The sequence below is a fragment of the Bison bison genome, unplaced genomic scaffold, assembly GCF_000754665.1.
Source record: "Bison bison bison isolate TAMUID 2011002044 unplaced genomic scaffold, Bison_UMD1.0 scf7180017864317, whole genome shotgun sequence".
In the NCBI taxonomy this organism is placed as follows: Eukaryota; Metazoa; Chordata; class Mammalia; order Artiodactyla; family Bovidae; genus Bison; species Bison bison.
Genome location: NW_011494889.1, coordinates 9,584,531 through 9,611,657, shown reverse-complemented (window position 1 = coordinate 9,611,657; position 27,127 = coordinate 9,584,531).

Here is a 27,127-nt window from a genome sequence, read left to right as displayed (position 1 = left end):
GGGCCCCCGGGGGGACGCGCCTGCGCGGGTCCCTGCCCTCGGGGAGCCAGGCCGGACGCCAGCCGCCCCCGCGAGCCAGGCGGGCTTATCGAACGGACCTGTGAAAAAAGCTACAGCAAGGGCTTTCCGGGTGGCCCGCGACTCTCTTCCTTTTTTAAATTTTTATTTATTTCATCCTTCCTTTCTTTTCCCTGGTTCTGAGCCCTGGCGTTTGGGCAACACGATCTCCGCAGGCTGGAACTCGTGATCACACACTGAGGCTTCAACTTGGGAGATTTCTTTCCCCGCCGGACGATGTAACACGCTTTCCCCTCTACGCCCCGCCTCGCCTTCTAGTTTCCTGGAGTTTGGAGATACCCCAGTCTCAACAAAAATCTCCTGTCTCATACATACCCACTTTCACGCGCGCCTGTGCACGCACACAAATATAATTTTGAGACATCGTTCTCAAAATTGTTTATTTAGTTATTTTCTTCTAATTGTAGCTTTGTTTCCCTGGCTGCTCTAGCCTCGGTGCAGGACAAGTGTGTGTACATTAGGGGAGACGTGTTCAAGAGAGGAGATGCGGAGCGAAAGCAAAGGTAGTGCTTTGGGAGGAGTGAACTGGAGTTTACTTTGGGGACAGGGTGGGCGCCAAAAAGGGAGGAAAGGCAGCTTCTAATTCTGATCACTACCATTTATCAGTACCTCTGGGTGCCAGGCGAGTCATAGATATCCTTATAATCTCCCATAATCCTTGTTAGCACTGCAGGAGGGACGTCATTATGTCCATTTTATAGATGAGGGTCACGTGTTTCATACAAAAGAGGACTGGGGTACTAGCTCAAGATTGCTTTATTCAACATCCTAATTCCAGCTTTCTATTGCTCCAGGACTATTTACCCCATTTCTTCTCTTGCATATGACGATGTTATTTGCATGAGAAAAAGAAGACTGAAGAGGGTAGGAAATTAAGATATATTTAGCATCTAAATCCTTGAGGTATAAATAGGTACAGATGAGAAAGCTGAGGCTTAGGAAAACTAAATAACTTGTCTAAGGTAATGATTATTGGTATCCAGACTATGATTCCAAAAACCAAGCATGTCCTACTATAAAATGTTGTCCCCCATGGGGAGCATTTTCCAGGAAATAAACATTATGAAATTCCCTCTGACCTAGCTCTTGTGGGTGAGGTGACCTGACTCATGCCAGAATGCTTGTAGAACTCTCCTTCCAGGAAGAGAAGTTTAGAAAGGCTGATTAGTCAGTGAATAACATTAGGAGGGACATGGCGTTATTAACAAATTCCATGCAGTGGCTATTTACTAAGACCTACCTAAATACATTCCATTATGGAGAGAGAATATACTTTGTATTATTTCAATCCTTTAAGTTTATTGAGACCCAAATGTGGTCTATCTTGTTATTGGTTGCTATTTGCCTAGTTTCTCTTTTTGTGTCCTTTTATTTTCAACCTATTTGTGTCTTTGAATCTAAAGTGTGGTTCTTGTGGACTGTATATGGTCAGATCCCATTTTTTTGTGATCCTGCCAATCTCTGCCTTTTAATTGGAGCATCTGGCCCATTTACATTAAATTCCTAAGAAAGTGAAGTCAGTCGTGTCCGACTCTTTGGGACCCCGTGGACTGTAGCCCACCAGGCTCCTCCGTCCACGGGATTTTCCAGGCAAGAATACTGGAATGGGTTGCCATTTCTTTCTCCAGGAGATCTTCCCCACTCAGGGATCGAACCCAGGTCTCCCACATTGTAGACAGACACTTTACCCTCTGAGCCACCAGGGAAGTCTCTAAGTTCCTAAGAAGATAGGATTTATATCTGCCATTCATATCTGCCATTCACTACCTATTTTTATGTCATATATCTTTTGCACTTCAGTATCTCCATTACTGGGTTTCCCTGGTGGCTCAGCCACAAAGAACCCGCCTGCCAGTGTAGGAGATACGGGTTGGATCCCTGGGTTGGGAAGATCCCCTAGAAAAGGAAATGGCAACCCACTCCAGTATTCCTGCCTAGGAAATTCCATGGACAGATAAGCCTGGTGACCTACAATCCATGAGTCACAAAAGAGTTGGACGTGACTCAGCAACTAAACAACTTCCCAATTACTGTGTTAAATATTTTCAAGTAAACTGTTTTATTCTTTTGTTATTTCTTCCAGTATTCTTTCCTCCCTCCTTCTCTCTCCTCTCCTTTAGGAATTTCCATCATGTGTATGTTGAAGAGCTTGTTGATATCTCACAGGTCTTTGAGCCTGTATTCATTATTCTTTTTCTTTTCTACTTCACCGACTGGATTGTCTCAATTAATCTTATGTCCAGATTCATGAATTCTTTCTTCTGCCTGCTCAAGTCTGATGTTGAGTCCCTCTAGTGAATTTTTCATTGCAGTTATTGTAGTTTCCAAAACTGGAATTTTGATCTGGTTCTTTTTAAGAAATAATAATAATTTCTGTTTCCATCCTGATATAGTAAAGAGACATCACTCTCATGCTTTATTTCTTTAGACATGATTTCCTAATGTTCTTGGAACATATTGTGCATAACTGATTTAAAGAATTTATCTAGAAAGTGCAACATCTGTGCTTACTCAGGGACAGTTTCTGTTTCTTTTTCCTTATATGGGCCATGACTTCTTCTTTGTATGTGTCATCGATTTTTTGTTCAAAACTGGACATGGACATTTAAAATAATACAGTGTGGCACTGTGGACACCACATTCCCCCATTCCCGGGGTTTGTTGCTGTGACCATCTGTTGTTGTTGTTTGTTTAGTGACTTCTGAATTAATTCTGTAAAGTCTGTATTCTTTGTCATGTGTGGCTCTAAACTCTGCTTGTTTAGCTTCATAATCAGCTAACAATTAGATACCCATTTCCTTAAGTGCCTAAAACCAGTCCCAGTGTTTTCTAAGGAGTTATTTGCAGACCATTACCTTTTTAGACTACCATGGAACTAGGGTGGGGATATTGGGAAAAGGTCAAGTTAAAACCCCACAAAACTTGCTGTTCTTACCAAGATTCAGCCACTTTCTTTGAGTAAGCATTTTTCTGAGTTGTTGCAAGCTTTTTGCTGATTTATAGAGTGCTAAAAACATTTATCTGAGAATTTTTGCTGGTTTTCTTTTATAGAGGCAGAATTTTCAGAGGTCTTTATTTCTACCATATAACTCTTTTACTGTCAGTAGAATCTGTGGCGGAGAAGGCAATGGCACCCCACTCCAGTACTCCTGCCTGGAAAATCCCATGGACGGACGAGCCTGGAAGGCTGCAATCCATGGGGTCGTTGAGGATCGGACACGACTGAGCGCCTTCACTTTCACTTTTCACTTTCATGCATTGGAGAAGGAAATGGCAACCCACTCCAGTGTTCTTGCCAGGAGAATCCCGGGGATGCGGGAGCCTGGTGGGCTGGTCTGTGTGGTCGCATAGAGTTGGACACGACTGAAGCGACTTAGCAGCAGCAGCAGCAGAATCTGTGGCAGTAACCCCTCTTTCATTCCTGATATAAGTAATCTGTGTTTTCTTTCTTTTTTCTTGGTTACTCCATCTACTAGATTATTAATTTATTAATTTTTTCAAAGAACCAGCTTTTGGCTTTAATTTTCTCTACTTGCTGTTTTTTTCATTGATTTCTTCTCATAGCTATTATTTCCTTCTATTTACTTTTGGTTTAGTTTGCTCTTCTTTTTCAAGTTTATGAAGTTGGAACATCAGATCATTATTGTTTAACTTTCTTTTCTAATATAAATGTTTATAAATCTCCCTCTATGCATTGTTTTAGTTCTATTCCACAAGTTTTGATATGTGTATTTTCATTGTTACTTCATTCAAAATATTTTCTAATTTCCTTTGTAATTTCTCCTTTGTTATTGTAATTTCTTTGTAATTACTTATAAGGATATGGCTTCATTTCCGAATATCTAGTGCTTTCCTGGATATCTTGTCATTAATTTCTAGTTTAATCCCATTTTAGTCCGCTCTATTAAGATGTTTGTCTTTTGAAATGCGTTGAGACTGACACGATGTTCATTTCGTCTATGTGCTGATGAACTTGTCTATTTCTTTCTTTGTATTTGCCCCTCCCCCCGTGTATTCTGAAACGTTGTTATTAGGTACTGTTATGCATTGAGTTGTGTCCTTACAAAATATATGTTGAAGTCCTAACCCTTGGTGTCTATACATATGACCTTATTTGGAAATAGGGTTTTGCAGCTGTAATCAATTAAGATGGGGTCATTAGGGTGGCCCTAATTTGGCATGATGTAGGAAAATGCCATGTGAAGACAAACTCAGATGACACTGAGGACAGAGACAACTGCTGTAGCCGAAAGCCAAGGGACACCAAAGATCGCTGGAAAATCATCATAAGCTGGGAGGAGGCAAGGAGGGAGCCTCTCTTACAGATGCCGGAGGAAGCATGGTCCTCTGATTCCTTGATTTCAGACGTTCAGCGTCCAGAACTGTGAGTGACTACATTTTTGTTCTAAGTCTCCTAGTTTGTGGTACGTTGTAATGGCAACCCTAGGAAATTAATACGAGTACATACACATTAAGGTTTTTATATGTTTCGTGGTATTTAACCCCTTGAAAGTCCACATTTATGTCTCATAATAATCTTTCTCTTAAAATCTACTTTATTGGGACTTCTCTGCTGGGGATGTGGGTTCAATTCCTGGTCGGGAAATTTAGATCCCACATATGGTAGAGCAACGAAGCCCAGGCACCACAACTCCAGTCCACACGCCACCGCTGGAGCGTGTGTGCACCACAACAGAAGATCTGCGTGATGCAACCAAGATCTCGCATGCCACAACTAAGACCCAGTGCAACCAAATAAATAAATAGATGATACATCATTTAAAAAGCAAAAAAAATCCACTTTGTCCAATGTCAGCATAGGCAAATAGTTTTCTTATCTTCCTACCTGCGTGGTACAGATTTCTAACCTGTTAATTTCTGTTTCTCTCTGTCTTTATATTCAAAGTATGTCCTGTAGATTGAACACAGTTGGGTCTTCCTTTTACATCGAGTCTGACAATCTCAGCCTTTTAATTAGAGTGTTTAGTCCATTTGAATTTAACGTGTTTATTGACTTGAAATGTACCAAAATGTTACTTGTATTTGGTTGTGTCTTTGGGTTTTCTCTGTTTTTCCTCTTTTCTAGTCTTCTTTTGGACTAATCAAAGATGCTGTACATTTCTTTTTCATTTCTCTTTTGGTCTTTTGCGTATACTTTTTTTTTTTGTACTTTTTATTTTATATTCAAGTATAGCTGGTTGACAGTGTTGTGTTAGTTTCAGTGTACACCAAAGTGATTCACTTATACATGTATCTATCATTTTTCAAGTTATTTTCCCATTTAGGTTGTTGCATACCATTGACCAGACATAACATAGCACATTCCCTGTGCTATATACTGTAGGTCCTTCTTGGTTATCCATTTTAAATATAACAGTGTGTACATGTCAATCCCAGACTCTCTACCTATCCCTTCTTTTTATTATATTTCTCATGGTTATTCTAAGGATTTTAATATGCAGCCTTAATTTATCACAGTCTGTTTATAGTGAATATATTAAAGTGAATAAATATATAAAATGTGACAGTCTTAGTACATTAAACTTTTATTTACCACTTCTTATGCTCTTGTTGTCATGTAAGAGCCTGACGTGACTTATCGACCGAGTACACATGCACTTTACATGTACATACCTAATACCTGCACAGTACTGTGAAAGTCATTAAACAAGGAAGTCATTAGACTAGGGTGACTCCCGTGCTTTGGCAGCCAACGTAAGGAAGCCGCAACCTAAGCCAGAGTCAATTTCTGTAAATACCTCAAGGTTAAGAAATCAACACTTGAAAGCAACCAATCACAAACTCCACTAACTAGACTTTCCCGAATAATGCAACTGCCCAAACTAAAACCAGTTAAGCGACCCCCTCGCTTTGCTCCTGTGTCTGCCCTGTGGGAGCCTTTCCCTTCGTCCCTGCTGGTAGAGTGAGTGCCCTCTGACCACTTTCAGTTTGGCACTGCCTGATTTAAATCGTTTTATCCAACGAACTCTTCACAAGTTTAATGTGCCTCAGTTAATCTTTTAACAGTATTATATTATTACATTTACTTTAAGCAATCACCTCTCAAAGGAAAATACAGTTATACGTAAAAGATAGATCTATTCTCCACAAATTCACTGTTGCCATACTCTTCCTCCTTCCGATGGCAAGTTTACTTCTGCATATCCTGTAGTGCAGAACTGCTGGCAATTCTTTCATCTTTTATTGATCTGAAAGTGTCTTTTTTTCATCTTCATTTTTAATGGGTCGTTTCACAGAATATGTAATTGTTGGTTGACTTTCCTTTCAACGCTTTAAAGATGTCATCCTGTTCTCTTCGGCCTCTGTTGTTTCTGATGAGACATCAACGTTCATTTGTACTGGGGCTCCCATGCTGTTCTTGTTCAGTTGCTGACTTATGTCTGACTCTTTGTGACCCAATGGACTGCAGCACACCAGGCTTCCCTGTCCTTCACTATCTCCCGGAGTTTGCTTAGGCTCATGTCCATTGAGTCAGTGATGCCATCCAACCAACTCATTCTCTGTCACCCCCTTCTCCTCCCACCTTAAGGTCTTTTCCAATGAGTGCTCTTTGCATCAGGTGGCCAAAGTATTGGAGTTTCAGCTTCAGCATCAGTCCTTCCAATGAACATCCATGACCGATCTCCTTTAGGATGGACTGGTTGGATCTCCTTGCAGTCCAAGGGACTCTCAAGAGTCTTCTCCAACACCACAGTTCACAAGCATCAATTCTTTGGCACTCAGCTTTCTTTATAGTCCAACTCTCACATCCATACATGACTACTGGAAAAACCATGGCTTTGACTAGACAGGCTTTTGTCATCAAAATGAAGTCTCTGCTTTTTAATATGCTCTCTAGGTTTGACATAGCTTTTCTTCCAAGGAGCAAGCGTCTTTCAATTTCATGGCTGCAGTCACTGTCCCCAGTGGTTTTGGAGCCCAAGAAAATTAAACTTGTCACTGTTTTCATTTTCCCCTCATCTGTTTGCCATGAAGTGATGAGACTGGATGCCATGATCTTATTTTTTTGAGTGTTGAATTTTAAGCCAACTTTTTCACTCTCCTCTTTCACTTTCATCAAGAGGCTTTTTAGTTCCTCTTCACTTTCTGCCATAAGGGTGGAGTCATCTGCATATCTGAGGTTATTGATATTTCTCCCAGCAATCTTGATTCCAGCTTGTGCTTCTTCCAGCCCAGCGTTTCTCATGATGTACTCTGCATATAAGTTAAATAAGGAGGATGACAATATACAGCCTTGATGTACTCCTTTCCCAATTTGGAACCAGTCTGTTGTTCCATGTCCAGTTCTAACTGTTGCTTTTTGACCTGCATACAGGTTGCTCAGGAGGCAGATAAGGTGGTCTGGTATTCCAACCTCTTTAAGAATTTTCCACAGTTTGTTGAATGTTTTTTACTTCCTCTGGTGAGTTTTGAGATTATCTCTTTGTGATTTTCAGTGTTTTAACTATGATGTGCCTAAGTGTCTTTTTTAAAAAATATCTTGCTTGAGGTTTGCTATTTATAGCTTCTGGTGAATGATGTCAGATTCGTCATCTCTGAAGTAGAGAATTTAGCTTTGGGACCAGAGACACAGCTTCAGGCACTCAGAACTTCGGAAAAAGTTTTATTACAGTGAAAAAGAGAGAAAGCTTCTGCCATAGAATTCAGAAAGGGGCAGAGAGTGCCCCACTCACTAGTCTTATCAAGACCTTATATACTTTTTTCAGTTGGTTACTAACAAAAGAAAGGTCTTGCCAGACCTACTCCCACAACATACATTTTAAGATAATAGGATTAGTTAGAAGGTTCTTGTTAAGAAGGAGAAATATGTCCTTGAGCAAGATAAAATTGTTGTTTTATAATCATTAGTACAGAATTTAAGGAAAAACATGCCCTTGCACAAGATGAATTGTTTTGTTGTATAATCATTAGCTCTGGGCTTAAAGAAAGTTAGTCTTAGAAGAAATAGATTGTTGCAACTAATAACTCAGAGCTTTAAAAAAAAAAGTCTTATGTAACTAAGACAAGGAATGTAGAAAAAAAGTTTATCCCTTTTCTCCTTGAGGGCCCAAGATCACTTTCTCCTCCTCCAGGGCCCTGGACTCCTTATCAACCTATGTAAGCATTGACTCTCTCGTTAGGCTTCTTGGATTTGTAACTTTTTTTTTTTTTTTTCCAAATTTGGGCAATTTTTTCAGTTTCTGTTTCTTCCAGTTTTTGGCCTCATTTCCTCTCTCCAGTTAAATACATGTTAGCTTGCTTGATATTGTCCCATAGGTTACTGAGGCTTTGTTACTCTTTGTAAGTCTCATTTTTTCCTCTTCTTTACCTAGTATTGTTTCTATTGACCTGATTTCAGGGTTTACCGATCCTTTCCTCTGAAGTCTTTGACTTGCTGTCCCAGGTGTTGTGGGTGGTAACAAATTTGCTTGCCAGTGCAGGAGACACATGGGATGTGGGTTCAATCCCCTGCAGTAGGAAATGGCACCCCACTCCAGTACTCTTGCCTGGAAAACTCCATGGACAGAGGACCCTGGTGGGCTGCAGTCAATGGGGCTGCAAAGAGTCAGACACCACTGCGTGACTAAGAGGAGGTGGGTGGGAGCCAGAGGTGGACATTTCTTATGTCTTTTTCAGTAACAGATTCTTTCAGAACATTTCGTTTCTGATGTTTTTGATGCTGTTTTCTACTGGGGCCGTAAGCTTAGTCCTAGTCCACCACTTCGGTAATCCAGCACCACCCTGTCTCCTGTTTTTTTCCCACTCTATCTTCTAATCCTAAAAATGGATTAGGATCAAGAGAATAAGGAGACAAGCCACAGGATGTGAGAAAATACATGTACCTGATGAAAGACTATTTTTCAAAGTATACAAAGAACTCATAAAACTCAACAATAAGAAAACAAACAACCCAAATTAAAAAATGGACCAAAGACCTGAACAAGAACTTTATCAAAGAAGACATATAGATGGCAAATAAGTATATGAAAAGATGCTCCACGTGATCTGTCATCAAGGAAATGCAAATTAAAGCAACGAGATACTGGTTTACATAGATCAGAAAGGCCAAAATCTAAAACTTTGACAACACCCTCCAGGAACTCTCAGTCATTGTTGATGGGAATACAAAAATGGAACAGCTATTTTAGAAATCAGTTTGACAGTTTCTTACAGAAGTGATGTACTCAATACACAATTCAGCAATCATGCTCATTGGTATTTACCCAAAGGGGTTGAAAATCGGTGTCCACACAAAAACCTGGACGCAGATATTTATGGCAACTTTATTCGTAATTGCCACAACTTGGAAACAGTCAAGACGTCCTTCAGTAGGTAAACGGGTAAATAAATGTTGGTGCATCCAGACTATGGAATAGTATTCAGTACAAAAAAGAAATGAGCTGTCAGTCAAGGCATGGAGGAAATGTAAATGTACATTATTAAATGCAAGAAGTTAATCTGAAAAGGCTAAGTACTGTATGATTCCAACTGTATGACATTCTGAAAGTGAAAGTCACTCAGTCATATCTGACTCTTTGAGACCCTATGGACTACACAGTCCATGGAATTCTCTAGGCCAGAATACTGGAGTTGTTAGCCATTCCCTTCTCCATGGGATCTTCCCAAGCCAGGGACCGAACTCAGGTCTCCCACATTGCAGGCGGATTCTTTACCAGCTGAGCCACCAGAGAAGTCCAAGAATACTGGAATGGGTAGCCTATCCATTCTTCAACAGATCTTCCTGCCCCAGGAATCGTACCAGGGTCTCCTGCATTGCAGGCAGATTCTTTACCAGCTGAGCTACCAAGGACATTCTGGATATGTCCCTGGTATGACATTCTGGATCAGGCAAACTATATGGAGACAGTAACAAGATGAGTGGTTTCCAGAAGATTTTTAAGGCAGTGAAATGGAAACCGTTCACCTCATATTGGGACTTAAACCCATGTGCCGGGACTCAAACCCAGCCAAAACCCAGCTTGGGACTCTTACGCATGTGGCTGGGACTTGAACCTGGCCAAAAGCCATAGTTTTCCAGTTGAGATCATACACCTGGTTTGAAGACCTAATGAAACTCAGGTTCTTCTTCCGTTTTGCTTGTGCAGGGTACCCAGTGCCGCGTGGAGCATTCTCTAGTTGCGCTGAGCAGGCTACTCTTTGTTGCCGTGTGCAGGCTTCTGTGGCAGTGGACTCTCTTGGTGGTGGAGCACAGGCTCTAGGCTTCAGCAGTGGCCGCTCACAGTAGTGGCGGTCTGTGAGCTGGGCTTCAGTAGCTGTGGCTCCTGAGCGTGAGTTGCTCTGTGGCATGTAGAATCATCCCAGACCGGGGACTGGACTCATGTCCTCTGCATTGGCAGGCAGATTCCCGTCCACTGTACCACATGGGTAGTCCAAAGCTCAGGTTCTTGATGTCTCATCACAGAAAGAATCCAGTGAGAGACAAAGTGATCGGCAAGAAGTGGATGTATTTAGCAAGGAACACACTCCAAACAATGCGGGCCATGTCAGAAGATCAGAGTGGCCTCGAAATGTGGTGTGGTTAGTTCTTATGGGCTGGGTAATTTCATAGGCTAATGAGTGCAAAAATTATTCCAACTATTTTGGGGAAAGGGCAGAGATTACCCAGAGAGGGCAATGGCACCCCACTCCAGTACTCTTGCCTGGAAAATCGCATGGATGGAGGAGCCTAGTAGGCTGCGGTCCATGGGGTCACTAAGAGTCGGACACAACTAAGCGACTTCACTTTCACTTTCATGCATTGGAGAAGGAAATGGCAACCCACTCCAGCGTTCTTGCCTGGAGAATCCCAGGGACAGGGGAGCCTGGTGGGCTGCCATCTATGGGGTCGCACAGAGTCAGACACGACTGAAGTGACTTAGCCTTAGCAGCAACAGAGATTACCAGGAATTGGGGCCGCACGCGCTTTTTTGATCTTTGACAGTCGGCCTTGGAGCTGTCACAGTACCTGTGGGTGTGTCCCGTAGCTCGCTGCTGTGTTACAGTGAGCATATACTGAAGATCCAGGGCTAGTCAAGTGGGCTTGTCTGCCATCTTGGACCCATTTGATTCTAATCAGTTTATGTTGTGTCCTAAGGCTATCTCATTCTTTCAAATGTTATGTCCTACCCTCTTCTCTCCTATTTCAAAACTAGTCTGTGATACCATTAATGGTCTATTTTGATAAATTGATTAGGAGTCAAAATGGTGCTGGATTAAGCAAATGCTAGAGGAGTACATCAAGGCTGTATATTGTCACCCTGCTTATTTAACTCATATGCAGAGTACATCACGCGAAATGCTGGGTTAGATAAAGAACAAGCTGGAATCAAGATTGCTGGGAGAAATATCAATAACCTCAGATATGCAGATGACACCACCCTTATTGCAGAAAGTGAAGAAGAACTAAAGAGCCTCTTGATGAAAGTGAAAGAGGAGACTGAAAATGCTGGCTTAAAACTCAACATTCAAAATACTAAGATCATGGCATCTGGTCCCATCACTTCATGGCAAATAGATGGGGAAACAATGGAAACAGTGACAGATTTTATTTTCCTGGGCTCTAAAATCACTGCAGATGATGACTACAGACATAAAATTAAAAGACACTTGCTTCTTGGAAGAAAAGTGATGACCAGCCTAGACAGCTTATTAAAAAGCAGAGACATTACTTTGCCAACAAAGGTCCATGTAGTCAAAGCTACGGTTTTTCCAGTAGTCATGTATGGATGTGAGAGTTGGACCATAAAGAAAGCTGAGTGCCAAAGAATTGATGCTTTTGAACTATGGTGTTGGAAAAGACTCTTGAGAGTCCCTTGGACTGCAAGGAGATCCAACCAGTCAGTCCTAAAGGAAATCAGTCCTTAGTAGTCACTGGAAGGATTGATGCTGAAGCTGAAACTCCAATACTTTGGCCACCTGATGCAAAGAACTGACTCCTTGGAAAAGACCCTGATGCTGGGAAAGATTGAAGGCAGGAGAGAAGGGGACAACAGAGGATGAGATGGTTGGATGGCATCACAGAGTCGATGGACATGAGTTTGAGCAATGCTGGGAATTGGTGATAGACAGAGGAGCCTGGCATGTTGCAGGCCATGGGGTCGCAAAGAGTCGGACACGACTGAGTGACTGAACTGAACTGAACTGAGAGGGAAAGCCAACTAAAGGAATTGTAACAGGCTTAGGGGAACTTTCAGTAGAGTGTGCGGTTTGCATTGATTATCTAAAACTAGACAGCTTGTATATTCCTAGCACATAAGCGCATTCTCTTAATTGGACTCTCAGGAAGTAATGGTTCTAAGAATTCAAAACCTCAAATAATTGCTTAACAACAAACAAACACGATGGCCATTTTGGAGGCCAGGGGTTTATCATCCTCAGTAGTCTGCCTGAGACTACTTTTTATAAATTAGTTGTATTTCACGAGCTGCAACAAGAGAACCCACCTTAATGCGAAGCCTGTGCACCGCATCTAGAGTAGCCCCCACCTTCCGCAGCTAGGGCAATCCTGAGTACAGCAACTCAGCCAGAAATAAATTAATTTTTAAAAAGAAAGAAAATGTAATCTAGGGCTGATCTTTTTGGTTTTAAGAAAATTGCTTTAACCAGGACTTATGCCTGAGTGGAGGCCGGTTCACAGCTACAGAAAGGTGAGCTGGAGATCCTGAGCAGAGCGGAGTTTTCCTGAAAAACAGTTTCAGATAAAGGGGAAATCGAGTGCCTGGTGTTCTGTGTCCTAGTGCTGTGAGTCTTTAACCCTAGCTGTGCACCAGAATGACCTTGGAGCTTTGAACAACACAGAAGTCCAGTCTCCCAGGGGATTCTAATGTATCCCCAAAGATGGGGACCACTGCCCAGAGCATGAGGACGTTTCAGGTAGAAAAACCCAAAGCAGTTTCTACCGATCACTGGCCACAGCCACAGCTATTAGTTAGCCGCGCTTACTGGTTCTGACTGTGAATGATGGAAAATCCTGGTGAACGTGGAGGAAAAATGCACTCACAGGCAGTGAAACCTGCTGCACCAGATTGTGGGAACTTAGCCCATGAGTCTTGGAGGACTCCTGCCCACAGGAATACCTGAGCCCTTGCATCCAGAGCGCCATGGGCATTTGCCATGACTTGGATTTATGGAGGCTGATTAGCCATCCTAGCTCACCCAGGCTAGCCAGGTCACAGGGCTCTTGTTGCTAACACTGGAGAAGTCCCAGGCAAACGGTTGAGTTGGTCACCCCAGTGGTGTGGCCTCTTCTCTGTAGGATCCAAGAGGGAAGGGGTTGACTTGGCCAATGGAGTCAGGCCTGAGGCCGAGAGGGGGACATTTACTGGTGGCTTCCTCTCTAGCTGGGCTGTAAGAGGCAGCGTCCTCTCCTCCTACCTCTGTTCCAGTCTCCCTGAGACATTCCTGTATATGTTCTGGATTCCAGCCCAGGCCGTCAGAGCCTGGGAGCCTCTGGGGCCTGGAAGAAAATGGAATTTCCCCCAAACTCTAAAGATCTGCTCTGTTGACCTCTGTAGGACCATGACTTTCCTCCAGAGTCAGGACGTGGGGCTTTGAGACTCACTGCCTTTTGCCTGGAGCCTTTGTTCTTGAACGTCAGGTGGATCGCCTCTGGGGGAGAAATGAGACAGGCTGGGACCTGGCAACCCTTTGCTGCAGTGCTTGTACCTGGGAAAAATCCCTTTCTTGAGCAACAGAATGCAAAGAAACTATAAGAATAACAGAAAACAGAGAAACTCTGTAAGGGTTTCCCTGGTAACTCAGATGGTGAATAATCTGCCTGCAATGCAGGAGACCAGGGTTCGATCCCTGGTTTGGAAAGATCCCCTGGAGAAGGGAACAGCAACCCACTCTGGTGTTCTTTCCAGGAGAATTCCACAGCCTACAGTCCACAGAGTCACAAAGATTCGGACGTGACTGAGTGACTAACGCTTTCACTTTCATAAGGGACTAAAAATAACGGTGTGCGTGTGCAGTTGGAGGAAATTATGGACTACAAAATACAAAAAGGCCGAAGACGCAACTCCACTTCTGAAGAGCTGGGAGCAAACGCACGGTGCCCGGGGTAAAAGCAGGGTACTGCTCTTGCCCTCTGCACACAACATGACCAGTCACCCCTTCAGCCTGGACACATCCCTGCCCTCACCCCATGCACGGAACCAGCTCACCCCTGCTTGGGGAGTGAGCAAGGGAACCTGTGACTTGTTCTCACTCTCTCCTGCTGCAGCAGGAGCCCCCATGAAGCCTTGCCTGAAAAGAAATCAGTTGTATTTCTATGCATTTTACTTCCAAGGGTATTCATTGTGTCCTTGGAAACCATCTTAACATCTAGTTAGCCATTCATTGTGGACTTAGAAATAAAACGTCTATAGAGGACTGCTTAATTAAGTAAATTAATACATCCAAGTGATGTGATAGTTTACAGATCTTCATAAAGATGTAAAATATTTAAGGACATGGGAGAATAAGATTAATACTTTCAAAATAACATTTTTTGTTTGTTTTTGAGATGATTGTGTTTTATTATAGCTTTAATTCCTTTAGGAAAACAGTTTACTAAAATGTTTTATTAAAATTATAAAACATTTGGTGAAAACATATTTTTAACCTTGTTTCCCCATCTTTTTTTTTTTTTCTGTTGAGGAACATCAAAGACACACCATTATTTTGTTTCTGTTATATTTTCTTATATTCTTTTTTGTGTTCTATCCATTGTTCTAGAAGTTTTTAGCCATTATATAGCTACATCATTTGGGAATATTGGTTAAACAGCTATTTGTACATAGTGATTTTATATTTCTAGATACTAATGTTTTCCTTTCTTTTTTGCAATAGAGTTGATTTGCAATGTGTTAATTTCTACTGTAAGCAGTGACTCAGTTCTACATATATACACACACACACACATATATATATATACAGACAGAGGATGAGATGGCTGGATGGCATCACTGACTCGATGGACGTGAGTCTGAGTGAACTCCGGGAGTTGGTGATGGACAGGGAGGCCTGGCGTGCTGCGATTCATGGGGTCGAAAAGAGTCGGAAACGACTGAGCGACCGATCTGATCTGATCTGATATATAGAGAGTCCCTTGGACTGCAAGAAGATCCAACCAGTCCATCCTAAAGGAGATCAGTCCTGAGTGTCCATTGGAGGGACTGATGTTGAAGCTGAAACTCCAGTACTTTGGCCACCTGATGAGAAGAGCTGACTCATTTGAAAAGACCCTGATGCTGGGAAAGATTGAAGGCAGGAGGAGAAGGGGATGAGAGAGAATGAGATGGCTGGATGGCATCACCGACTCAATGGACATGAGTTTGGGTAAACTCTGGGAGTTGGTGATGGACAAGGAGGCCGGGCATGCTGCGGTTCATGGGGTCACAAAGAGTCGGACATGACTGAGTGACTAAACTGAACTGAATATACACACACACACATACATATACATTCCTTTTTAATATTCTTTTCCATTGTGGTTTATCAGTTATTGAATATAGTTCCCTGTGCTATATATAACAACAGTAGGACCTTGTTGTTCATCCTTCCTATACGTAATAGCTTACACCATGATAACATTTTTAAGACAAAGCAGCTTGCAAAAAGTATATACAGTTTGATGCTGCTGCTGCTGCTAAGTCACTTCAGTCGTGTCCGACTCTGTGTGACCCCATAGACGGCAGCCCACCAGGCTCCCCCGTCCCTGGGATTCTCCAGGCAAGAACACTGGAGTGGGTTGCCATTTCCTTCTCTAGTTCATGAAAGCAAAAAGTGAAAGTGAAGTCGCTCAGTCGTGTCCGAACCCATGGACTGCAGCCTACCAGGCTCCTCTGTCCATGGGATTTTCCAGGCAAGAGTACTGGAGTGGGGTGCCATTGCCTTCTCCGCAATTTGATGCTAGTTTTATTTAAGTGTATTTGTGTGTAGAAAGAGGTTACACATCAAAATGTTGAGTTATTTGTGGGTAAGTGTATTATGGGCATTTTTTTCCTTATCATTTATGTGTTTCTATATTATTACAAACAACACATATATTGTTTTTAAGTAGAAAAAGGTATAGTTTTAAAAATGAGTTGAGTCATATGAACAAAAAGGAGTTAATGTTAAAAATAGGATAGATTGTTCATGATATTAAGCAAAATTTTATTATATTAAAGTGGAATCATAATAATCTTCTCGTAATGTGCCCGCCACCCTGTAAAAAGTAAGTAGTAAGTGGATATTTTCTATAGTTGACCCTTCTTCTATAGGAAGTGGCCAGCATGCCTCTTAAATACCAGAAGCTTTGTATCCATTTTTTTAGGGAATCCTTATAGCTTTGAGTCTGTGTTCTCCCTATTTCTTCAGATGACAAAGGGAGGCTTGGAGCAGTTAAGTGACGTGTCCACGTTCCTCTGACTTTTCTAATTACTTTTATTTCTTTATTTGGCTGTGCCGGGACTTAGTTGCGGCATGCAGGATCTTCGATCTTCCTTGCAGTGAGCCAGATCTTTTTAGTTGTGGCACACGAACCCTTGGTTGCAGTGGGTGGGATCTGGTTTCTGGGCCTGGGCTCGAACCTGGGCCCCGTGCCTTGGGAGTGCAGAGTCTTAGCCACTGGACCAACGGGGAAGTCCCAAGTTCCTATGACTTTTACATGAGACATCTGCTAAAACAAACAAAACTCCTACATTATAAGATTCTGAAATACACACTTAAGTGGCTTAAGATCCTTGTCAGTATAGCATGGTGGTTAAAGACACCAACACTGGCTCTGGAGCTCAGCATAGCTGATTTCAAGTCCCAGCTCGGCCGCTTATTCTGTGACTTCTGGGCAAATTACTTGGCTTTCTGGTGCCCTCGCATGTCCACTATAAAAGGGAGGCAACACGATTTAGGGTTTCTGTGAGGATTAAATGAATAAAGCACTTAAAACAATAAGAACACAATAACTGACACATGTCAGCTGGAGTGCAATGTCACGTCCATCCTCTTCCACGCTAGGAGCCAGATCACTGTTCGGCTGCAGTACTGTGACTGGAAAGAAGGAGCTCCTGTCTGCAGGGAGCCCTCAATAGTTTAAATCGCCATGGCCTCTGAGGGTGTGCATGCATGTGTGTGTGTGTGCATGTTTGTGTGTGTGTGTGTGTGTGTGTTCAGTTGCTTGGTCATGTCTGACTCTTTGTGACCCCATGGACTATAGTCTGCCAGGCTCCTCTGTCCATGGAATTTTCCAGGCAAGAATACTGGAGTGGGTTGCCATTTTCTTCCCCAGGTGATCTTCCCAACCCAGAGATCGAAACAGAGTCTCCTGTATCTAGCCACCTGATGGCTGGAGCGTTAATAGATCCCTTAGTTAAATGAGTCAAAGGAAATTCTCGAAAGTTGGAGTTTTTCTTCTGAGGTCCTTGGATCCCCACTGTTAACAAGTAACACAGTAACATCAGGGACATTACCTTATAGTTGTACCTCATTTGAAAACAGAGATGGTATCTCCACTTTATCCACCAAACTTGTCTGTCGCCAGAAATTAAATCTGGAATTAAAAATAGTAGATTAGCTATATTTTTATTACTGTCATTACTGTAATTACTTCAGTGGCATTCTCAAGACTGCTGCCCAAAGGAGATTCTAAGAGAGTTGGCTACAGGCAGCTTTAATGCAGTAAATGTTTGGAAATCCAGGGCTTTTGTAAGACAACATTTGTTTAAAAAAAAATGGGACGGGGGGATGATGTTACCTATATTTCTTATATTTCTGTATTATTGTTAAAAAATTTAATATGACCAGGTATGACACAATAAGACATTTGAATTTATACTGAAGGGGAAAAAAAAATATTGCACTGATCATTATCATAAAGAAGTTAAAAAAAAAAAGCACCAAAACCCTTATTCATGTTGCACACAGAGCAGCTCATTCTAATTATTTGTTAATAGGCCCAAAACACATTGTTGTATTCAATTATGCTTGGCTTTTTTTACTTATTGATTTTATAAGAGCATATTCTTAACCGAAAGGGATTCCACTCCAAACCTTTTCAGTTCAGTTCAGTTCAGTCGCTCAGTTGTGCCTGACTCTTTGCGACCCCATGAACCTCAGCACGCCAGGCCTCCCTGTCCATCACCAACTGCCAGAATCTACCCAAATCCATGTCCATTGAGTCGGTGATGCCATCCAACCATCTCATCCTCTGTCATCCCCTTCTCCTCTCACCCTCAATCTTTCTCAGCATCGGGGTCTTTTCAAAAGAGTCAGCTCTTTGCATCAGGTGGCCAAAGTAATAGAGTTTCAGCTTCAATACCAGTCCTTCCAATGAACACCTAGGACTGATCTCCTTTAGGATGGACTGGTTGGATCTCCTTGCAGCCCAAGGGACTCTCAAGAGTCTTCTCCAACACCACAGTTCAAAAGCATCAATTCTTCAGCGCTCAGCTTTCTTTATAGTCCAACTCTCACCTCCATACATGACTACTGGAAAAACCATAGCTTTGACTAGACGGACCTTTGTTGGCAAAGTAGTGTCTTATCAAGCATTTACTATGTGCCAGGGCCTGTGCTAAATACTTTACATGCATTATTATCCCATTCAATCCTCACCATACTCCTTTTTTTTTTTTTCAAGGTGGTAAGAAAAACTTTATTCAAGGTAAGAGTACTACAGTGGGGTCTTATAATCGGGGAGAGAGATTGAGCTTAAGTCTGACCCCAGCAGGGACACAGCTGGGATTTACAGCTAAGAACAGGGTGGGTCCACGGGGTTGCAGAGAGAGACTGGGAGACTGAAAAGCAATGAACAGCAACAGGGTGGGTGTCAGTGGGTGGAAACGTACTCAGAGGACCATAAGGGTGAGGGTGGGTTCTGGCTCGACTGAGAGTGATAAGGTACTGAGGCCTCACCATACTCCTATTGGTGGTTACTGTGATGAGGAAATTGAGGTTCAGCAAAGTTAGATAACTTGTCTTATGGGGAAATGACAACAAAGAGAAGAAGACAGAGCTGTACCTGGTTCATCAGACTCTAGTGCCCGTGTTCTAACCACAAGCATCTCTGTTATTTCACCACCTCTGAACCTGCTGTTTTAGGGTAAAATGGAGTTTGGGCTTCGTCATTCCAAAGGTGGCTTCTAGCTTTAACATTTTATGACCCTACAATGATCAAAGATTGGGTGCTTAGATTCCAGTAAAGACTCACAGTTCAGACCAGAGCTTTATTTCTCCCTTGAGTCCACTGGGACATGAAGGAGATGATGTTCTCCTGGCTGATCCATTCCCAGCTTGGTGCCTAGACTGTTTAAAGAGCTGGGTGTTAGCTACAACCCCACTCTGTTTAGGCAGTGAATCTTTAGAATGAACATTTTAAAGAAGGATACATAAATATAACTTGAAAAGTGAAATGAATCTATCAACCATGAAGAATGTTGTTCAGTCAGTCAGTCATGTCCAACTCTCTGCGACCCCATGAACTGCAGCATGCCAGGCTTCCCTGTCCATCAACATCTCCCAAAGCTTCCTCAAACTCATGTCCATTGAGTTGCTTTTCCTCTATTTCTTTGCATTGATCACTGAGGAAACCTTTCTTAGCTCTCCTTGCTATTCTATGGAACTCTGCATTCAAATGGGTGTATCTTTCCTTTTCTCCTTTGCCTTTAGCTTCTTTTCTTTTCTCAGCTATTTGTAAGGCCTCCTCAGACAACCATTTTGCCTTTTTGCATTTTTTTTTTCCTGGGGATGGTCTTGATCACTGCCTCCTGTACAATGTCATGAACCTCTGTCCATAGTTGTTCAGGCACTCTGTCAGATCTAATCCCTTGAATATATTTGTCAATCCACTGTATAATTGTAAGGGATTTGATTTAGGTCATATCTGAATAGTGGTTTTCCCTACTTTCTTCAATTTAAGTCTAAATTTTGCAATAATGAGTTCATTATCCGAGCCACAGTCAGCTCCCGGTCTTGTTTTTGCTGAGTGTATAGGGCTTCTCCATCTTTGGCTGCAAAGAATATAATCAATCTGATTTCAGCATTGACCATCTGGTGGTGTCCATATGTAGAGTGTTCTCTTGTATTGTTGGAAGAGGGTGTTTGTTATGACCAGTGCGTTCTCTTGGCAAAACTCTGTTAGCCTTTGCCCTGCTTCATTTTGTACTCCAAGGTCAAATTTGGCTGTTACTCCAGCTATCTCTTGACTTCCTACTTTTGCATTTCAGTCCCCTCCAATGAAAAAGACATTGCTTTTGGGTGTTAGTTCTAGAAGGTCTTGTAAGTCTGCATAGAACCGTTCAACTTCAGCTGCTTCAGCATTACTAGTTGGGGCATAGACTTGGATTAAGTGATATTGAATGGCTTGTCTTGGAAACAGAGAGAGATTGCACCCAAGTATTACATTTTGGACTCTTTTGTTGACTATGAGGGCTACTCCGTTTCTTCTAAGGGATTCTTGCCCACAATAGTAGATATAATGGTCATCTGAATTAAATTCACCTATTCCAGTCCATTTTAGTTCACTGATTCCTAATGTGTCAATGTTCACTCTTGCCATCTCCTGTTTGACCACTTCTAATTTACCTTGATTGATGGACCTAACAAACAATAGAGTGGGAAAGACTAGAGATCTCTTCAAGAAAATTAGAGATACCAAAGGAACATTCCATGCAAAGATGGGTACAATAAAGGACAGAAATGGTACGGACCTAAAGAAGCATAACATATTAAGAAGAGATGGCAAAAATACACAGAAGAACTATACAAAAAAATATCTTCATGACCCAGATAACCATGATGGTGTGGTCACTCACCTAGAGCCAGACATCCTGGAAGGTGAAGTCAAGTGGGCCCTCAGAAGCATCACTATGAACAAAGCTAGTGGAGGTGATGGAATTCCAAATGCACAGAACTGTTGAGCTATTTCAAATCCTAAAAGATGATGCTGTTAAAGTGCTGCACTCAATATGCCAGTAAATTTGGAAAACTCAGCAGTGGCCACAGGACTGGAAAAGGTCCATTTTCATTCCAATCCCAAAGAAAGGCAATGCCAAAGAATGCTCAAAGTACTGCACAATTGCACTCATCTCACTTGCTAGCAAAGTAATGCTCAAAATTCTCCAAACTAGGCTTCAACAATACATGAATCATGAATTTCCAGATGTTCAAGCTGGATTCAGAAAAGGCGGAGGAATCAGAGGTCAAATTGCCAACATCCATTGGATCATAGAAAAAGCAAGAAAATATCAGAGAAACATCTACTTCTGCTTTATTGATTATGCCAAAGCCTTTGACTATGTGGATCACAAGAAATTGGAAAATTCTTCCAGAGATGGGAATACCAGACTGCCTTACCTGCCTCCTGAGAAATCTGTATGCAACTCAAGAAACAACATTTAGAACTGGACACAGAACAAAGGACCGATTCCAAATCGGGAAAGGAGTATGTCAAGTCTGTATGTTGTCACTCTGCTTATTTAACTTATATACAGAGTACATCATGTGAAATGCCAGGCTGGATGAAGCACAAGCTGGAATCAAGATTGCCGGGAGAAATATCAATAACCTCAGATATGCAGATGACACCACCCTTATGGCAGAAAGCGAAGAGGAACTAAAGAGCCTCTTGATGAAAGTGAAAGAGGAGAGTGAAAAAGCTGGTTTAAAAATCAACATCCAAAAAACAAAGATCATGGCATCCGGTCCCATCACTTCATGGCAAATAGATGGGGAAACAATGGAAACAGTGACAGACTTTATTTCAGGGGGCTCCAAAATCACTGCAGATGGTGACTGCAGCTATAAAATTAAAAGACGCTTACTCCTTGGACAAAAAGCTATGACCAACCTAGGCAGCATATTAAAAAGCAGAGATGTTATTTTGCCAACAAAGGTCCATCTAGTCAAGGCTATGGTTTTTCCAGTAGTCAGGTATGGATGTGAGAGTTGTACTGTGAAGAAAGCTGAGTGCCAAAGAATTGATGCTTTTGAACTGTGGTGTTGGATAAGACTCTTGAGAGTCCCTTGGACTACAAGGAGATCCAACCAGTCCATCCTAAAGGAAATGAGTCCTGAATATTCATTGGAAGGACTGATGCTGAAGCTGAAACTCCAATACTTTGGCCACCTGATGCAAAGAACTGACTCATTGGAAAAGACCCTGATGCTGGGAAAGATTGAAGGTGGGAGGAGAAGGGGATGACAGAGATGAGATGGTTGAATGGCATCACCCACTCAATGGACACGAGTTTGAGCAAGCTCCGGGAAATGGTGAAGGCCAGGGAAGCCTGGCGTGCTTCAGTCCATGGGGTCGCAAAGAGTCGGACACGACTGAGCGACTGAACCGACTGAGTCAGTGGCCCCATCCAACCATCTCATCCTCTGTCATCCCCTTCTTCTCCCACCTTCAATCTTTCCCAGCATCAGGGTCTTTTCTAATGAGTCAGTTCTTCCCATCAGGCAGCTAAAGTATTGGAGCCTCACCTTCAGCATCAGTCCTTCTAATGGAATTTCAGGGCTGATTTCCTTTAGGATTGACTGGTTGGATCTCCTTGCAGTCCAAGGGACTCTCAAGAGTCTTCTCCAACACCACAGTTGAAAAATATCCAATGCTAATACTCATTAGTGACTTTTCTTTCTGAAGGTTGAGTTGGAGTTTATGTATTTATTTTTAGGGGACCTGCAAGGAGGATCTTAGTTTCCTCAACCAGAGTTTGAATCCATGACCTCTGCTGTGGAAGCATGGAGTCTTAACCACTGGACCCTCAAAGAAGTTGGAATTTATTATTATTATTGGCCACTCTATGTGCCTTGTGGGATTTAAGTTCTCTGACCACGGATCAACCTAAGCCATGGGTCCTGGACACTCAGGGAACCGAGCCCTAAACACTGGACCACCAGGGATTTCCCCAGAGTTTATTTGATCAATCCGTTTCTGTAGACTCATACTAAAGTCTTAAGGATAGACCAATACTTTCTGAATGTCACATTTTACAAGCATTACTTTGACCTTTCACTATAAATCTAAAGGTGGGTTGGTCTCATTCTACAAATGGAGGCACTCACCCTTTGTCACCTAGCTCAGACTTCAAAGCCCATTTTCTTTCCACTATAACTTTGCTCAGCAGTTCTTCAAGTGCAGCCTGTGAACTCCCTGCAGGTAGGTCCTTTAGACACTTTCAGGGGTTCTGTGAGGTCAAAACTCCTAAGACATCACTTGTCCTTTCACATGTTGATGTTTGCTATGATGGTGCAAAAGCAACCAACTGCTGCCCTTGAGCACCAACCTAGCTAGTGGGGTCCTCGGTTTCCTGCTCACAGTGGGGGGCGGGGGGAGGGGAGGGAGACAGTTGCACTTAAGAATGGCCTTGATGCAGCAGAGACAATTGTTATTAAATTGTGACCCTTAAAGGCTTCATACCATAGTATAGCGGGGTTGTCCCAAGGAAAACCACGTGTGCAACTGGTTGCACTGTGAGCTGGACTACCCCATTTTTCATGGAACACCATTATTACTTGAAATAATTACTGACAGAAAACCAGTGGTCATGCAGACATGGGTATTGCCAGACATTGTCTTGACAATGAATGAAGTGACCTTCTCCTTCAAGAAGAATAATTGTGTGTGTGTGTGTGTGTGTGTTAATTGCCAATGAAAAAATTTGAGCTTTCAAGCAAAAATTACAATTTTGGAAAACTTCCCAATACTAAAAGACCTTTCTGGTGAGATCAGATATTTGGCAGTATTAATAAATGTAATTTTAAAATTCTGCATAATTAAATGTGTCAAGATTTGAAAGATGGTGGATTTCCAGCAACCCTCCCAGCAAGGTCTGATCACAAACCCCAGGGGTGGGGGTGTTGGGGGCTCTATCTCAGCCCCAGGGGTTGTGGCCGCCCTTCATAACTGCTATTACCATATTTTTAAGAGTTCTATTTCCTAATAGCCAGTCCCTCATGACTCCAGCTCTTGCTATAGTTAGTAATTCTCTGGTTGAATTACCGTGTGTTCTCTCTCTCCTGATTGGATTGAGACTAGTACAGTTGGCCTTGCAAGCAAAAGCTGAGAACAGTCACCAGGGAAGAAAACCAAACCTTAACAGTCACTGCTGAGAAGCAAAGGGAGCAAGGAGAGGGGCACGATCCACCGTCCTCCTCATCTTTGTCAACAGCAAGAGCCCCCAAAGGGAGGGGGTGCAGTTTGAAGAAGAAAGTTTGGAATCGCTGCTTTTAGATATAAATAAGAATTGAAAATTAATCCAAATAGTACCCACATCTCCAGCAGGCTATTTTTTTCACCTGTGAATAGTGTGATGTCATCCCTTCAAAACAGTTAAACGAGTAGGAAGTGAATGACCCAACCAACTGAGGTTTGAAAGTAACTAAAAAAGAAGTCATCAGGTGATGAATTGACCATCGCAGTGTCCATGATGAGGACAGCAGAGAGGAGATCAATCTTATCAGTGACGGGGGTGGAACTGGAGAGCTTGAAGCTTTCACAAGTAGAGGGGAAAGATCCAGCGTGAAATGGGGCGAAGTCGGGGTCTTTTTATACAGAGCTGGACACCTGAGGGCTCAGGCAGTTTAGAACTTAACATCGGGGACTTCCCTTGTGGTCCAGTGGGTGAGAATCTGCCTCCCAAGGCAGGGAACATGGGTTCAATCCCTGGTCGGGGAACTAAGATCCCACACGCTGCAACTGAAGAGGCCTGTGCACCACAACTAGAGAAGCTCCCACACACAGCACCACCAGAGAAAGCCCGCACGCGCCACATGTAGAGAAGCTCCCACACACAACCAGAGAAAGCCCACACACACACCTAGAGAGGCTCCCACACACAGCCAGAGAAGGCCACACACAAGACCCAGCAGGGCAGCACAGCCAGAAAAAAAAAAAAGTTTCCATGTATTTATTATTTACAGTAGCCAAGAAGTGGAACAACCTTAAGTGTCCATCCATGAATGAATGGATAAAGAAATGTGGTAGTACATAGAATGGAGTATTCTTCAGCCTTGAAAAAAGATGGGAATTCTGCCTTATGTGACAACACAGATGTACCAAAGGGCATTCGTTATACTAAGTGAAGTAAACCAGTCACAGAGGGACAAATACTGCATGACTCCACTTACACACAGCATCTAGAATAATCACACAGAAGCAAACGGTGGTTCCCAGAGACGGGTGGTATGGGAAACGGGGAGGTGTTGCTCAACGGGTGTGAAGTTTGTTATGTGAGATGAATGCATTCTAAGAGATCTGTTGTACAACAAAGTTAACAATATTATATTGTGCACTTAAAAATCATGTTAAGAGGATAGGCCTTACGCTGTTCTCACTACAAGAACAAAACCAAAAAAAGGGGTATAGGAAACTTTTGGCAGTGCTATTTTTTAACATTTATTTTTAATTGGAGGATAATTGCTTTACAATGTTGTGTTGGTTTCTGCCATAGGACGACATGAATCAGTGGTGACAGAAATACTTATTACCTTGATTATAGTGATGGTTTCAGAACTGTGTGCATGTCTAAACTCATCAAATTGAACACATTAAAGATGTGCAGTTTTGGTATATAAGTTATATCTCAATAAAGCTGTTTTCTTTGAAAATTTTTTAATCCAAACCAAAAATATATATAAAAATTTGATTTTTTAAAAAGAGAACTTAATGAACTTAATAGTGAGTGGAGAGCCTGAAGATGGACGAAACTGGGTCGTGGGGCCAGAAAGGCAATTAGCCAGATTCATATGAGCTCCCAAGGACAAAGGCAGCAGGGGGGCAAGCACTCAGGCCAAGACGGAGCCGCTTCAGGGACGGCCGTCATCCTGCTCTGAAACGACACTAGGCTCTCCCTCTTCTGTTGGGTGGTCTTTGGCAACTTATTCGATACTGAGTTGAGAAGTTAGCAGAGTCCCTATTTTGAGCCCAGAGAATAATCCTAGAATAATACTGGCTGGCATCAAGAACTGTGCTTCTGGGACTCCCCCGGTAGAGCAGTGGTAGAGAGTCTAATTTGCAATGCAGAGGATGTGGGTTCGATCCCTGGTCAGGGAACTAAGATCCCGCGTGCTGTGGAGCAACTGAGCCCCAACGCCACAAGTACTGAGCCTGTGTACTCCGGAGCCCACGTGCTGCAACTAGAGTCCAAATACTGCGAGGAAGACCCCTCATGATGCAACTAAGCCAAATAAATAAATATTAAAAACAAAACTGTGTTTCTGGACCACGAGTCAAGGAGCAGTGAGGCGGATTCGGTCCTAAGCATGGACTTTTTGCCTACATTCTCACCTCTCCTCTTCCCTCTCACTCCCGGGATAATTCTGTACATGATGATCCAGGGCACACATGGGTATATGTAAATTGTTTCTTTCATAAAGCAAACTGAAATTTATTTTTCTATCCTATTTCATTTTTCAAAATGCAGGTAATGACCCCCTACATTGATACCAAGACTGGTGGCCTGCTATTCACTTTGACCACCACCACCACAGAGGAAAAGGTGACTCATGAACTGATTATAATCCAAAGAAAAGATATCCTGAGGTCTTTTTTATTTTTAAACTGAGGTCTAGTTGACACATAACATTAGTTTCATGAGTATAACATATTCAATACTTACATACATTGCAAAATGAACACCACAAAAAGTCTAGTCACCACAGTAACATTTTTTTCTTGTGATGAGAACCTGTAAGATCTACTCTCTGAACAACTTTCAAATGCAGTATGCAATACAGTATTATTATCGATACCATACTGTATATTGTACCCCAGCACTTATAACTCCAAGTTATTTTGCCTACCTTCAGCCCATGCCACTGACAACCACCCATCTGTTCTTTATATCTTTGTTTTGAAATTCGATAGGTGAGATCATGTAGTATTTGTCTTTGTCTGATTTAATTCATTTAGCATTATGCCCTCAAGATCCATCCATATTATCACAAATGGCAAGACTTCATTCTTTCTTATGGCTGAATAATGTACGTATACACACACACCACTTCATCCATTCTTCATCCATCCGTGGGTATCACTGACTCTGTGTCTTGACTATTGTAGATAATGCTGCAATGAATATGGGGATAC